General features: G+C 35.7%; 1 protein-coding gene and 1 non-coding gene across 5 annotated transcripts in view; both read left to right on the top strand.

The window, feature by feature from the left end:
- SIK3 (SIK family kinase 3) overlaps positions 1-14,681 on the top strand; it is a 261,321-nt gene that overhangs the window by 109,559 nt on the left and 137,081 nt on the right. The gene's annotated exons all lie outside the window — the stretch shown is intronic.
- On the top strand, positions 7,445-7,574 carry LOC123820119. The gene has a single exon (XR_006785892.1). It is a non-coding gene; the product is annotated as a small nucleolar RNA SNORA41 (small nucleolar RNA).

Below are 14,681 nucleotides of genomic sequence, written 5' to 3'. Positions count from 1 at the left end.
AAAAGTTATCTAATAAACAGCAACAACTGATACTGCTTTCATTATAAAAGAAAAATTTTGGAATGTGAGGGATTAATGGTTTTGAGAGGTGGATGGGTGACCTTTGGTAAGTAGATTAATTAGGAAGGAAACAGATTAATTAGTGCTTTATCCCAAAAAATGCTTTTAGGTGACAAGGGCATTCAGGGTAGAGAAGTTTTGGCAGAGGCTGAGAAAATATAATCAGTTTAAGTATGGATGGGCCAATTTGAAAGTATTAGAGCATATAGGGTAGTATTCAGGAGATGGTGGTTGGGAACATAAAGCCTGGAGATACAGATGTGGAAGTTACTGTACTGTTTGATTTGGACGTAGGTCCAATCAAGGTTTGGAAAGACCTAGGTTTGGAAAGAGTGACTGAGTAATGGCCTAAGAAGAGAGAGCCTTAAAGAAAAACTAATGTTTAAGAATTGGGACCCTGTCAAAGAGATTGTCTCTGATTTGATTTTAGGGATATAGTTCACAGGTCCTTTTCCTATATTCTCAAAGAAATTAGTGACTAAGTGAAATTAATGTTTTCTTTTTTAAAAAATGTACTTTTTAATGTACTGCCAATAAGATAGTCTGTGTACTATTATACTAAGGCATTAGACTGTGTATCCTGAAGGCCCGTGAGTTTATATTGTTTTACTCGCTATTGTGTATGGGATCTATCTAATTTTGGTAGCCTTCTGACTGTTGGGCCTCATTCATAGCATTTTTTTACCAGTTCTCTCTGAAAGGTTGGGGGCGCAGGCATTCATTCTCTGAACTTGGGAGGGAAGCTCTCCGATGTTGGTAGGTTTTCTCCTTCTTTTGTCTAGACACTTAGCCTCTATAGTAGGTTTTTTATTCAGGAGAGTTCTCACCTCTGAATTGTAGACTTTGCGCAGATCTGCTGGTAATTGGCTAGTCAGGATCACTATGATAATTAGTGTTGGTAAGTACCATGTGGTATTGCTGCCAGGAAACTTGGATAGTTAATGTATCCAGTCAGTCATGGCCTTTTCTTTTTATTGTTGCACCATTAAAATATGCACTATCTTACTGCCTTCTCACAGAATGTCTATTTTTCCAATTATTTCTTCTCAGAGAAGGGAGGAAAAGTCTTTTGCCTCTGTCCTCAAACTGAAATTTAAATTTCAGCTGCTTTGGATCTGGTTTAATAAAATATTAGGAGATCTAGAAATTACTCTTAGAAATTGTGATTGCTTCTCAAATCAGTTTTTATAGTAAGGTTTAAACCTTCAGTCCTAGGTGTATTTCTAGTTACATTTTTGAGTTGAATTGTCAAGAAACTCTTGCTTAGGTTAAAGATTTAGTTACTAATTGCCCTGCCATATTCTACTTAATGTGTCAAAAATATATGGAATTTTAATTTGAAAGCCTATAGTAGTAGGAATTTAACGAGAGAGAGAGAGAGAGAGAGAGAGAGAGAGAGAGAGAGAGAGAGAGAGGGAGGGAGGGGGGGGTGGGGGGGAGAGAGACATCGAGACATCAATGTGCGGGTGCTGGGGGTTATGGCCTGCAACCCAGGCATGTACCCTGGCTGGGAATCGAACCTGGGACACTTTGGTTCCCAGCCCGCACTCAATCCACTGAGCTACGCCAGCCAGGGCTAATTTTTCATTTTAATTTACTTAGTCCCTTTCCCAGGACACTAATTGAAAAATTGTCTTGCCTTTAGCTTTTTAATTTTGTAACTTTTATTAAGACTCTGATATTGTATCTTTTTGGTCTTAGAGGTCTCAGGGAACTGTTGTTCTTGATCTTTAGGGACTTAGAAGGATAGCTTATATTGGTATTGAATAAGCAACACTTTTCTTGTTTTCAAGTAGCATAGTGGCAGAATACCAAGTTGCAAATTTGTGCAGCGTTTAAATAAGTGTATGGTGAACTATAAATTTACAATGTTAAATTAGTTTCTGACTTGTCTACATTGTTTCCAATGTTTGCTTTGCATTTTAAAAGCCCTTGCTGGTCTTAAAAGTAAAATACAGAGAATTCCATGGAAACAGATTTTCTGAGGGTCATTTGAACTTGCAAAAATAGTGAAGGAAAGGTGTTGCTGGCAGGCATTATAGACTAGACATTTGTATTTAAATGGTAAATTGCTTGGGTAAGATGACATGTTTTCCTCATACCTCCTCCCCAACCCCCACCCCAATCATGTCTCCTTGCCATTATTACCCACAATATAGAATATTCTTTTTTTTTTAATTTTAGTTTTATTTGGGAGAGAGACTAGAGTGTAGATTATTTAGAGGCAAGGAGGAAGACATGAGGTCTTTTGAAAAATATATTTAATTTTTTTTTTTTACTGATTTGAGAGAGAAAGAGACATCAGTTTGTTGTTCTACTTATTTATGTATTCATTAGTTGATGCTTGTTTGTACCCTGACTGGGGAACAAAAACCACAACCTTGGCATATTGGGATGATGTTGTGGTTACAGTATCATCCCAGTAGTTCAGTTGGTTACTGAACTACCTGGCCAGAGCTTTTTAAAATTTTATTGACCTTTGGAGAGAGAGGAAGAGGGGTTGGGGAGAGAAACATAAATTTGTTGTTTCACTTATTTATGCATTCATGGATTGATTCTTGTATGTGTTCTGACCAGGGAGTGAGCCTACCACTTTGACATATATAGCATATTTCTAACTTAACTGATCTATCTACCTAGCCAGGTGAAATGCATAAACGGTATACCTTTTTGATACTAGGTATTTCTGTGAATGGACAAGGCATATGCCCCCCCCAGCTTTTTTTTGGTTCTTTTACTAATGTTGGTAGTTTTCTCCATAAAAATTTGACATAGTTTTGTTAATTTCCCCCCAAAGCTTCTGATAGTTTGTGGCTATTGTGAACATGTTCTTTTAAAAATCATTATCATAATCATATCTCATATATTAAAGTTGGTATATGAGAAAGTTCTGTAGATAGTGTTTATTTATCCCCTCAGTGCTTGTTAGAATAAGATACTTACAAAGATCTTTACAGTGTTAATGTTCAGTGCTTCTGTGCCTATACTGTGAGGTGAGTGGGAGTTGTACCACCCAAACTTCAGCTGAAGTTTGGTAAATATAACCAAATGTAGCTTTGTTAACAAAAGTTTGCATGTGTTCAACACACTTTGTTCTTTGTGTAATGATTCTTTAACATCTTGAGGTAAAGAGTGAATACTAACCATTAAAAAAAAATAACTCTCAAAAATGCGGTTTCTTATTCTGGTTGAAATGGTTTCTTATTCTAGTTGAAATGGTCTCTTATTCTGGTTGAAATGGTTTGTTTACTATTCTCACCCTGAATTTTAGCTTGTTACTGTGTTAGTTTTACTGCATATTTTTCCTCCTAAAATAAATGGCCTTTAAACCATAGTTTTTATAAATATTCATCTCAAGTCAGATTTTCCCTATAACATGGATTTCATTAGAGCAGGTTATGCTAAGAGAGCTTTCCACCACATGTTTATTCTCTTGCCTACCTCTGTCCTAAGGATTCTATGTGCAGATGTCAGAAGATTCCATTGGGAGTATAAGTAGTATTTTTGAAGAATTATTTTAACATTTATTTCTGCTGAGTGGAGGAAAGCAGATGTTGTATTTGTAATCTCTGAGAATATAGTCATTCCTAGCCCCAAAATGCACCTGAACAACAGGCCATCTTTTATAAAACCATAGGTTTTATAAGTTTCTATTGCTGGCCAGGAATTTCTTTCAACAAATTGAAATGACCAAACAGATTTTTAACCCTCATTTAAATAGGGTTCCAGAAAATGAATTAAGGGCAAAGGCTGGTGGAGGTCATACTGGGGTGGCTCTGAGCTTGTAGTACTAGTGTGTACATATGTATGCATGTATGTATGTATTTGGATTGTGGTACAGTTACTGTAGCACATCCCATAAAACTTACTCTCTTAACCATTTTTAAGTATACAGTTGCGTTAAGTACATTCACACTGTTGTGCAACCAACCCCTAGAACTCTTCATCTTGTAAAACTGAAACTTTATACCTTTTTTAAAAACTCCGTTTCCACCCCGTGCCCTCAGCCTCCAGCCCCTGGCAAACACCATTCTACTTTCTGTTTCTATGAATTTGAACCAGTAGTTATGTTTTAAGAATTTGACCTTATGCCAGCTAAATAATTTTGAGGATGAAGAGTAGAGTAGTTCAGTAAAACCAGCAGCTATTTTCCATAATTGCATCAGTCAGCCCCTGTAATGTGGATTTTGAAAATTACTATTCCTTTTATTTGAGGAAGAGGAGGAGAAGGGGGTGGGGAGGATAGCTAGTGACTAACATTTACTAGGCACTTATTACTGGCCTGAGGTTGGAGGAAAGACCTGCTTCTTTTGGGATGAAAAAGATAGGCAAGTTTGGGTGCATAAGATGAGTAGAGATGTCAAGGAAAGTGAAGGAATTCTTCATTTTCTCTATCAAACACACGACCAGGTTATATGTTGAAAATTAGGGATCTGAAATTGGTTAGAGGGATTGAAGAAAGTAAGTTTGGAATTACTAGAAAACAGGGTAGGAACCTGATCAGGGATACATAGAATAACAACAACAACAACAACAACAACAACAACATAAGAACAGCTGATATCTGTTAGTTACCTGTTCTGTCAGCTACTGTTCTAGTTGATTCATGTTTAACCTTTATACCAACTTTATTTAAAGTAGTTGTTCTACAGATAAGAAACTAGTGGTAGAGTTAGGATTTCAACTTCATTCTTTTGCCCCAAGTGTAGGCTCTTTGTCTTTCTGCACTGTTAATGACATTGGGAGTATCTACCTAATATTGAAAGCCAGAAGTTTAGATTGTAACTTCGAAATTGTTCTTCAGAGAAAGGAGGAAGCATAGACAGAAGAAAAAGGTATATATCCAAAATATAACAAATACATTAGTGCTTTTTTCTTTACCAGAATGGTTGATGCCCTTAAGGGGTTGCTTCCCTAACTGAAGTGAGCTATTATAGGCCTGTAGAAACCCAGACCTAGTCATGTGATTTGACAGTTATAGGTATCTTTGAAATTACAAACATATTTTCTCCCTAAAGGCTGTATTTCTGAAATACTGAATTGAGATTTATGCTAGTAAGTAGTTCAGTTTCTATGCAGGGGGAAATGAAGACTTTTTTTTTAAGCCTCATCTGAGAAACACTGATTTTAGAGAGAGGGGAAGGGAGGGAGAGGGAGAGCGTTGATCTGTTGCCTCTCGTACACGCCTTGACTGAAACTAAACACATGACCCAGGCATGTTCCTTGACCTGGAATTAAACCCACAACCTTCTGAACTGTCGAGGGTGAGTACCTTTTTTTGGTAATTATTCTCTTTATTGAATAGGTATTAGTTGTATTCCTGTTTTTGAATTAAGGTACTGTGTTACAAAGTATAAAAATTATTTTTTTAGCAATAGCTTCATCACATTATGCATGTTTATTACTGCTATAAAAACGCAAATTTTATAAAAAGATAATTTTTCTCAGAATAATAAATCCAAGCTTAAGTTTCTTGTTTATTTCTGTTCGCCATATATAAAGATACTTCCAAAGATGTAGGTGAGCAATGGAAGGAGGCCAAAAGACTTATGTAAAGCAGATCAAAACAGATTAAGTTATAACTGAACCTGTGTACTGACTAGCATTTTAATGTCCAGATGGAGAAGCAAAGCCTTATTAATTTATAAGGGTACTCAGCTAGTAAGATCAAGTATTTAATTTCTAGGCTATAATTTATATCAATATCCTTATTATTCAGATGGGAGAATTCATTACTATATTATGGGTTAGATTGATATTGCCTAAAACTGTAGGATGTAACTTTGCCCCCAATCTGCATACGTTAGGTTACTTATAATTCAGACTGAGCATTTTCCTTTCCAGGTTTAACCTTTTGAAACTTCATAATATTTCATATGCTAAATGTTTCCTGTATATTCACTGTTTACCTTTTTATGATGCCTAATTATTTGATTTTAGTCTTAGGAAAAGACCTATCAATAAGGTATGAAATGAAATACAGTATACATGAATTCTATCAACAGGGTATATGCAAAGTACTATACAATAGGAGTCGAGTTTGTTACAGCCTCTTTCATTAATACAATGCTTACAAAAGATATTTTTGAAGTCCTCATATGAAGCAAGATTGCTAGTGAATGAAAAGAACTTTTTGTAGGTCCTAATTTGGGAGTCTGGTAACTGGTACTTTTGGATTCTATACACAGAGATCCAAGCTAGGACAATACCTCAGAGTAAAGCTATCTAAGTTTTATATCTAAAGCTATTAATTTCTTTAATTTTCTAACTATGAAAAGAAACCACACATTGAATAATGGCCTTGGTATGTTTTTGGTATAAAGAGGATGATCTCAGAAGACTCATAAACCTGTGTTTGGGATGTGTGTGACGTGTGACTTTTTTTGATTGTTTAATCTCAACAGTCTTAGACATATTTTTGAAACTGTGGATATCCTAAGTTAGCAAACTCAAATCAGTGCTCAAAGCGACCATTTTGCTAGTGCCAAATGTGTACTTTGCTGAGCTTTCTAATCTGGGCTACAGAGTTTATACATAGTAAATTCCAACCTCTGTCAAGTTCTGTTATGACCCAGAGAGGAGTAGAGCAAAGATGAGGAATCTGGAAATGCATGCTGTTTATAAGGTAAATTACCTTTTGGAATTTGCTTCCATGTGGATTTTGTCCTCATGAACCACTGTGATGTTTAGAAGGCTGAGCTGGAAAGGTCATATTGCGTAAGATGAAGAACAATAAGTGGTCTGTTCAATGATTTGCTGTTATGGCTCTTGCTTGTGCTGACTAACGGTTGTAGTAGCCATTTCACCTAGGACATAAAGTTGACTGTTATCTTTTTGAGAATATGGTAATTTGTAGCCACAGCTCTCAGCATGGTGGGGAGATCTAACATTGAAAGGCTCTTATCTGCATGGCTTATAGGTCTTCTTTTCTTCATGAGTTGTTCCTGCTTCTTTTGAGTGTTGACTGTAATTTACAATAAGAGTATCTGTTTCAAAAAATGCATGTGAATATTAAATCTACTTAGTTCATTTTCATTTTGCTGAAGAAAATGAATTGATCTCTTCTTACAAGACATTGGCCCCCATTTTTTTTAAACCTTAAGACATTGACCTTAGAAATAGTTGGTTTTTATTTGCTTTTTCTTTAAATCAATAAAACTTTTTTCCTTAGGTTGTGGTATGGTTTTAAACCATGTTTAAAATATGTACAGGGGTATAAACCTCAATAGGATTTAAAAGATATGAAGAACGTAGGGCTAAAGTTGGTATGTCTAATAAGTTTATGTCCCCACAGATTATTTGCTTTATAGGAAGTGGTAGTAATTATACACATTTTCCAAATTATTTCCATCCAAGTGATATATACTATTTAACTGCCTTTTGAAAATATAGATAATACTCAGCTGTTCTGATGGTGGCGGTTGTGGCATTCCTCTGTGGGAAAGGAATTGTTACACAGTTAAACACCTCTTTCTTAGCAAAGCAGAAAGTAGGCATGTGTGTGACAGACACAGGAAGAAAAAAAAAAGAAAATATAGATAATACTAAAATTGTAATTGTATGTAAGAGAAATAGCTTAAAGTGGATGTTGAGTGATTCTTTTTCAGTAATATGGTAGATTGGATGTGCAGAGAAGCTTCTTCTGGTCAGAACATTTTTAAATGAAGGGAAAATATGTGAATACATGTAAAATATATGTAAAATGCTGGAGCTCATGTAAGAAAAGCAGTTGAAGGCCTTGAAAGGGCTAGAAAGTGTGATTTCCCTAAGCAGTGAAGATGGTATTTATGTCGAGGGTTTCTTACACAATTGGAACAAAAGGGAGGGACAAGAATAAAAGAAGTGTCCAGCCAGAGTGGGAGGTCATATTGGAGACTGCCTCATATAAAACTGGAGCCAGAAAGGTGACTTCCTCAGTGGATAAGTAGGATAAAAGATTCCCTGCATACAGATACTTGTTTGTTAATATCTTGGATCTGGATGAAGAGATGGGAAAAAAGTCTCCCATGAAACTGCCTGTGCAGATGCCTGCATTCACATGGATTTGCAACCAGATTTCATATTACCTATGAGGCCTGAAAATCTCTAAACTGATAACTTAGTTGAAAGTACTCCCAGTTGGTTGTGATTCCCAGTGTCTGGGAGAATCAAATTCATATCTCTGATTTGAAACACAGACAGACCTAACAGAGTCTTCATAGATAAGTTGCAAGAAATGTGAATTTGCACAAAAAAATAAGCAACTGATTTATAGATGTAGCAGATTGTTTTCCAAAGATGGCTGTAACCACATTTCCCAATCCATGTGCTGTTTTAGAACCGTGCTCTTCTACCATCAAGAAATAGCGTCTCTGTCTTGTTCCATTATACTTAGGCAGGCCTTTGTGACTACTTTGACCAAAAGAATATGATACAAATGGTATTATGTGATTTGAGGCTAAGCCATACAAATGCTACACTTTTCTTTTGTATTTTCCTGGGCTGCTTGTTCTTGGAACCCATTACCATGTTGTGAATAATCCCATAAACCCGTTACCATGTTGTGAATAGTCCCATACAGTTCATGGAGAAACCACATGGAAAGGAACTGAGGCCCCAGGCCCACAGTACCAACTAATCTCCCATCTGACAACCAGCACTAACTTGCCAGCCTTGTAATAAGCCATCTTAGAAGTGGATCCTCCAACCTTCTGTGAAGCTACCCTAGGTGATGCCTTGTGGAGGAAAGATAAGCTGTCCTTTCTGAGCCCTGAACAAATTGCAAATTTGTAAGCAAAATAAGTGATTGTTGTTTAATCCACAAAGTTTGGGGGTGGTTTGTTATACAGTGGTAGACAACTCTAACTATTAGTTTGTAAAGACTGTAGTTTAAAGAAATAAAGGGAGGATTAAAATATATGATGAAGAGAACCTCAAAATTGATGAGGAAAATGTTAAGGAAGATCTCAATCTCAGTAGAACTTCTAGAAATTAAAAAAAAAACTATAAATGAAAAACACAGTGGAAAAGTGATAAAGATTGGATAGAGTTGAAGAGTAAACGGGAAGATAGATAAACTTCCCAAGATTTAGTACAGAGAAAGAAGAGATGGGACATAGGAGGTGTTAGTAATACAGAGGGTAGTAAGATACCACATACTTCTGATTTAGCAGTTCTCAGACTTTTTGATCTTTCCCTTATTTACATTCTTTAAAATTACTGAGAACCCCAAACTGCTTTTGTGTATGTGGGTTACACTTATAATTTGCTCACATTTCTATATATAGGTTATATATAGTTCAATAAAAAATTTACTAAAAAAATAGATGACTGCATAGTGAAAAGATAAGCCAAACATGAGACGACATACTGACCAAGTTTGTTATCTAGAATATAAAAGAACTATTCAAGTTTTTAAAAAATATATAAAAGGAAATAGGAAACTTACAAATTTATTTCACAGGAGCAGAAACAAATGGTCTGCGAACATATGAGGAGATTCTCATCCTTTTTAGTAATCAAGGAAATGCAAATTAAAACAGTGAGGAATGATTTGTCCTTCACCATCCATTCACTAGACTAGGAAAAACAAAAATAACAATTGTTAGAGATGATATAGAGCAGTAGAAACAGTCCCACAGTTGGATACAATCATTTTGAAAATAATTCGGCTTTACTTAGTGATTCCTAAGTAACCCTAGAGAAGCTCTTGCAACTCATGGCCCAGGAGAAATCTATAAGGGCACTTAAAGTACTGTTCTTAATAGCTGAAGATATAAACAGCTCAAATGGGTTAGCAACTGTAAAGCAATAAATAAATTTGGTGTATTCATAAAAGGATTACTATTTAGCATAAATCAGACTAGGTTTCACTACATTCATCTTCATGGAGGAATATTATAAGGATCAAAAAAGAATTAAAAATAAAAATTCTACTTTCATAAAGTTTTTAAGAATAGGCAGATCTAGATAATACATCATCTGGTAATACGTGGAGAAGCAAAGGAATGATAACATAAATTTTAGGATAGTGGATATCTTCAGGTGGGGGTTGGAGCGCAAAAGCACATAAGAACTATGGTTTTCTTTATCTAAGGAAAGAACTTTGGTAATGTACATATTAGCTCTTAATTAACCTTTTGGTGGGTGTTCTTGCAAATACAGTCCTCCAGTAGATATATTTTGAATTAATTTTCACAGTTTCTTTATGTCAATCTTATCAAGTTGGGAACATGCCTAAGAAGATGATAAAACTTGGAGGATTTGTCCACAGTTCCAGTTTAGTGATTGTAGCCTTAGAATAAGAAATCAAACCTCTTATTCTGTCTTAAAATTGACTTACTATTGTTAAAAGCAAAAGATTATTTCTTTGTTTATCTTTCTAGTTAGAGCAGAGGTACTCTTTTGCCTCTACCCCTAACCTGAGTTTGTTGTTTATTACAAGTCTTTATGCATTGACATCTCTTCCCTTTCTGAAGGAATGTGAAACTCAATAATTATATACAGACCTGACTTACTTTGGAGGAACCAAAGGACAAAGAAACTCTTTCTTCATCCTTTGTTGTTTAAAAAAAAAAACACCACGGATTTTGGGGGAGGTAAGGGCCAGAACTTCCTATATTTATTTTCCTTTGAAGACTATAACACATTCTGTTCCTAGCTGTACATTAGAAATATCCCCATGTATCTGTTGCTTCTAGACCAATGGACTTGATGGTGGTGAATCCTTTGCACGTGTTAATCTGGAAATGTCTGGCCATTCCCTAAGGGCACTGTGGCTTCGAGAAAATTAGGATAAAAGAATCTATTGGTTTGCTGTTATTTTAATTGTCTAATTTTATATATTTGATTTTGTAAACACCTCAGCCATTTTTTTAAAGAAGTAGTTGGGATCTAAACATACACACTTATGTTGATGAATGAAATCAACTTGCATAATAGTTTGGACTAATCGTTCCATTTACTTATCGCTGTGGTTGCCTAGTAACTGTTATTTCAGTTCTGTCTTAGTTCTATTTCTCTTTTTATTTTGCTAGGTTGGTAGATTATTTCATTCTAGTTTTTAATCTTTGCTTTATCTGTTGATTTAAAAAATAATAATAATTTAGAAAGTATCCCCTAAACCATAAGCAAAAATCTTTTTCATTTGGCTCATAAATCACAACTGGGTCCTGGGTCCTGGGTCCTGGGTCCTGGGTCCTGGGTCCTACATTGGGTCCTTGAAACTCTACTAAACCCATTGTATTGTGTAATAAACACCATCCTTACAGAGTTGGGTGACTATCCATATTTGGACTAGCAAGAACTAGGAGACATACAGGTCAATGATGAATAGAATCAAGAGCCCAGAAATAACCCTTATATTTATGGTCATTTGACTTCTGACAAGACTACCCAGATAATTGAAAGGAGAAAGAATAGCTTTTTTTCAACAAATGGTGCTGGACAGCTGGATATTCACATGCAAAAGAGTGAGGTTGAACCCTTGCTTTACAACATAAACAAAAATTAACTCAAAATGGATCACAGATACAAATGTAAGAGGTAAAAATATAAAACTTTTAGAAGGAAACATCTTTGTGATTGGGAGTTAGGCAAGGATTTCTTGGGTATAATGTCAAAAGCATAAGGGATGAAAGAAAAAAAATAGATAAATTGGACTGCATCAAAATTAAAAACTTGACTACTGCAAACAATACCATCAAAAAAGTAAAAGAAAACCCACAGAATGGGAGAAAATTTTGCAAATTATATATCTGATAAAGGATATGTATTCGAAATATATAAAGAACTCTTACAACTCAACAAAAAGACAACCTAATTAAAAATTAATGAAGGTGTACAATTGCCAATAAACATTAAATAATGTTCAATATCATTAGTCATTAGGGAAATGAAAATCAAAACCACAGTGAAATACTACTTCACAGCCATTAGGATGGTTATGATTAAAAAAAGATGGGCAGTAAGTATTGGTGAGGATGTGGAGAAATTAGAACCTTCTCTTGCATTGCTGGTAAAATGATGTAGCCACTTTGTCATTTCCTTAAAATTAAAAAAAAATTACATAACTCAGGATTCCACTATTAGGTATAAATCCAAGAGAAATGAAAACATAGTCACACAGAAATTTCATATATTTATAGTAACATTATTCCTAATAACCAAATGTGGAATCAACCCAGCTGTCCATCAAGTAATAATGGATAATTAAAATGGTTTATCCATATAGTGGAATAATATTTGGCAATAAAAAGGAATAAAGTATTGATAAATACTACAAACATAGATGCCCCTTAAAACCATTATGCTAAGTGAAGGAAGCAAGTCACAAAAGACCATGTATTATTTAGTTTATTTTTTTGTTTTGAAACGTTCAGTATAGGCAAAAATATAGAGACAGAAAGTAGGTTACTGGTTGCTTAGGGCTGGTGAAGAGTTGAATGGTGAGAGAGTAGTGACAGCCTCTGGATACAAGGATTCTTTTAGGGGGACAAATGTTTAAAATGATCGATATGTTTCTGTGATGGTTGCATTACCCTGTGAATATACTAAAGAAGTATGTAAGTGTATACATTATATGGTAATTTATCATATGAACAATATCTCAATAAAATTTTTATTTTTTATTTTATTTTAAATACATTTTATTGATTATGCTATTACAGTTTCCCATTTTTCCTCCCCTTTATTTCCCTCCTTCCTGCACCTTACCTCCCAACAGCATCCCCCACCCATCTTAGTTCATGTCTATGGGTTGTACATATAAGTTCTTTGGCTTCTCCATTTCCTATCCTGTTCTTAATCTCCCCCTGTCTATTTTGTACCTGCCATTTATGCTACTTATTCCCTGTACCTTTTTCCCCACCTCCCCACTGATAACTCTCCTGAGCTTCCTGGACTTCTTAGAAACCTGTTTCCTTTGCCAGATTGAGGAAGTTTTCCTTCAATATTTGCTCAAATGAGTTTTCAATTTCTTGCTCTTCCTCTTCTCCTTCTAGCACCCCTATGATTCAGATGTTGGAACGTTTAAAGTTGTCCCAGAGGTTGCTAAGCCTCTCCTTATTCTTTTAAATTCTTGTTTCTTCATTCTGTTCTGGTTGGATGTTTATTAGGCTTCCTTTTGCTCCAAATTGTTGAGTTGCATCTCGGGTTCCTTTACTTTACTGTTGGTTCCCTGTATGTCCTTCTTTATTTCACTTTGCATAGTCTTCGCTTTATTTGTAATTCCTTGAGGAACTTCCATGCTGTTTTCCATAGTGGCTACACTAGTTTTTATTTCTACTTTCTCCATTTCTTTTTTTAAGGCTTTATTTATTTATTATTATTAGAGAGAGGGAGGGAGAAAAACATTGATGTGTGAGAGAACCATTGATCTGCTGCCTCTCATATGCTCCCCTACTAGTGACCAGTCCTGCAACCCACGCATGTGTCCTGATTGGGAATTAACTGGCAACCCCTACAGGCTTTGCTGGACATCTCCCAAACAACTGAACCACAGTTGTCAGGGCTGTTTTCTCCATTTCTTGGCCAGCATTTGCTATCTCTTGCCTTTTGATATGGATATCCTAATAGGTGTGAGGTGATGATCTCATTATGGTTATAATTTGCATTTCCCTGATAATTAGTGATGATGAGTACTTTTTCATGTACCTGTTGGACATTTTTATGTCTTCTTTGGGTTTAGATCATTTGACTAGTTTTTAATTGGGTCACTTGGGTTTTTTCTTTTTTTTCTACTGAGTTGTATGAATTCTCTGTATATTATGTATATTAACTCCTTATCAGGCCTTGCAGATGCCACTGTCACCCCAGATCTTCCCGCGCCCAGCCATGGTCAACCCCACTGTGTTCTTTGACATTGCTGCTGATGGCGAGCCCTTGGGCCGTGTCTCCTTCCAGCTGTTGGCAAACAGAGTTCCAAAGACAGCAGAAACTTTCATGCTCTGAGCACCAGGGAGAAAGGATTTGGTTTTAAAGTTTTCTGTTTTCACAGAATTATTCCGGGATTTATGTGCCAGGGTGGTGACTTCACACACCACAATGGCACAGGCGGCAAGTCCATCTATGGGGAGAAATTTAATGATGAGAATTTCATCCTGAAGCACACACATCCTGGCATCTTGTCCATGGCAAATGGTGGACCCAACACAAATGGTTCCCAATGTTTCATCTGCACTGCCAAGACCGAGTGTCTGGATGGCAAGCATGTGGGACAGCCATGGAGTGCTATGGGCCCAGGAATGGCAAGAAGATCACCATTACTGACTGTGAACAACTTTAATAAATTTTACTTGTGTTTTATCTTAACCATCAGACCATTCCTTCTGTAGCTCAAAGAGCACCCCTTCACCCCCATCTGCTTGGAATGTTGTTGTATAATCTTTGTATTCTCTCCGCAGTTCATTGGCTTCCATGTTTTCTTTACCCCTCCAAGTCTAGTTGGATTGCAGAGTTAAGTTTGTGATTATGAAATAAAAACTAAACAAAAAAATCAGATAAATTGTTTGCAAATATTTTCTCCCTTTCTATAGGTTGCCTTTGGATCGAAATTAGTTTTAATAAATATATTTTAAATGGCCAAAAATATTATTTCTGCATGTAATCAATACAAAATTGATCAATGAGATAGTATACATTCT

This window comes from Phyllostomus hastatus, unplaced genomic scaffold, assembly GCF_019186645.2.
Source record: "Phyllostomus hastatus isolate PE091 unplaced genomic scaffold, TTU_PhHast_1.1 phas_contig_113, whole genome shotgun sequence".
NCBI lineage: Eukaryota > Metazoa > Chordata > Mammalia > Chiroptera > Phyllostomidae > Phyllostomus > Phyllostomus hastatus.
The sequence above is the reverse complement of the archived record's forward strand: the minus strand, read 5'-3'. Positions and strand labels throughout refer to the sequence as shown.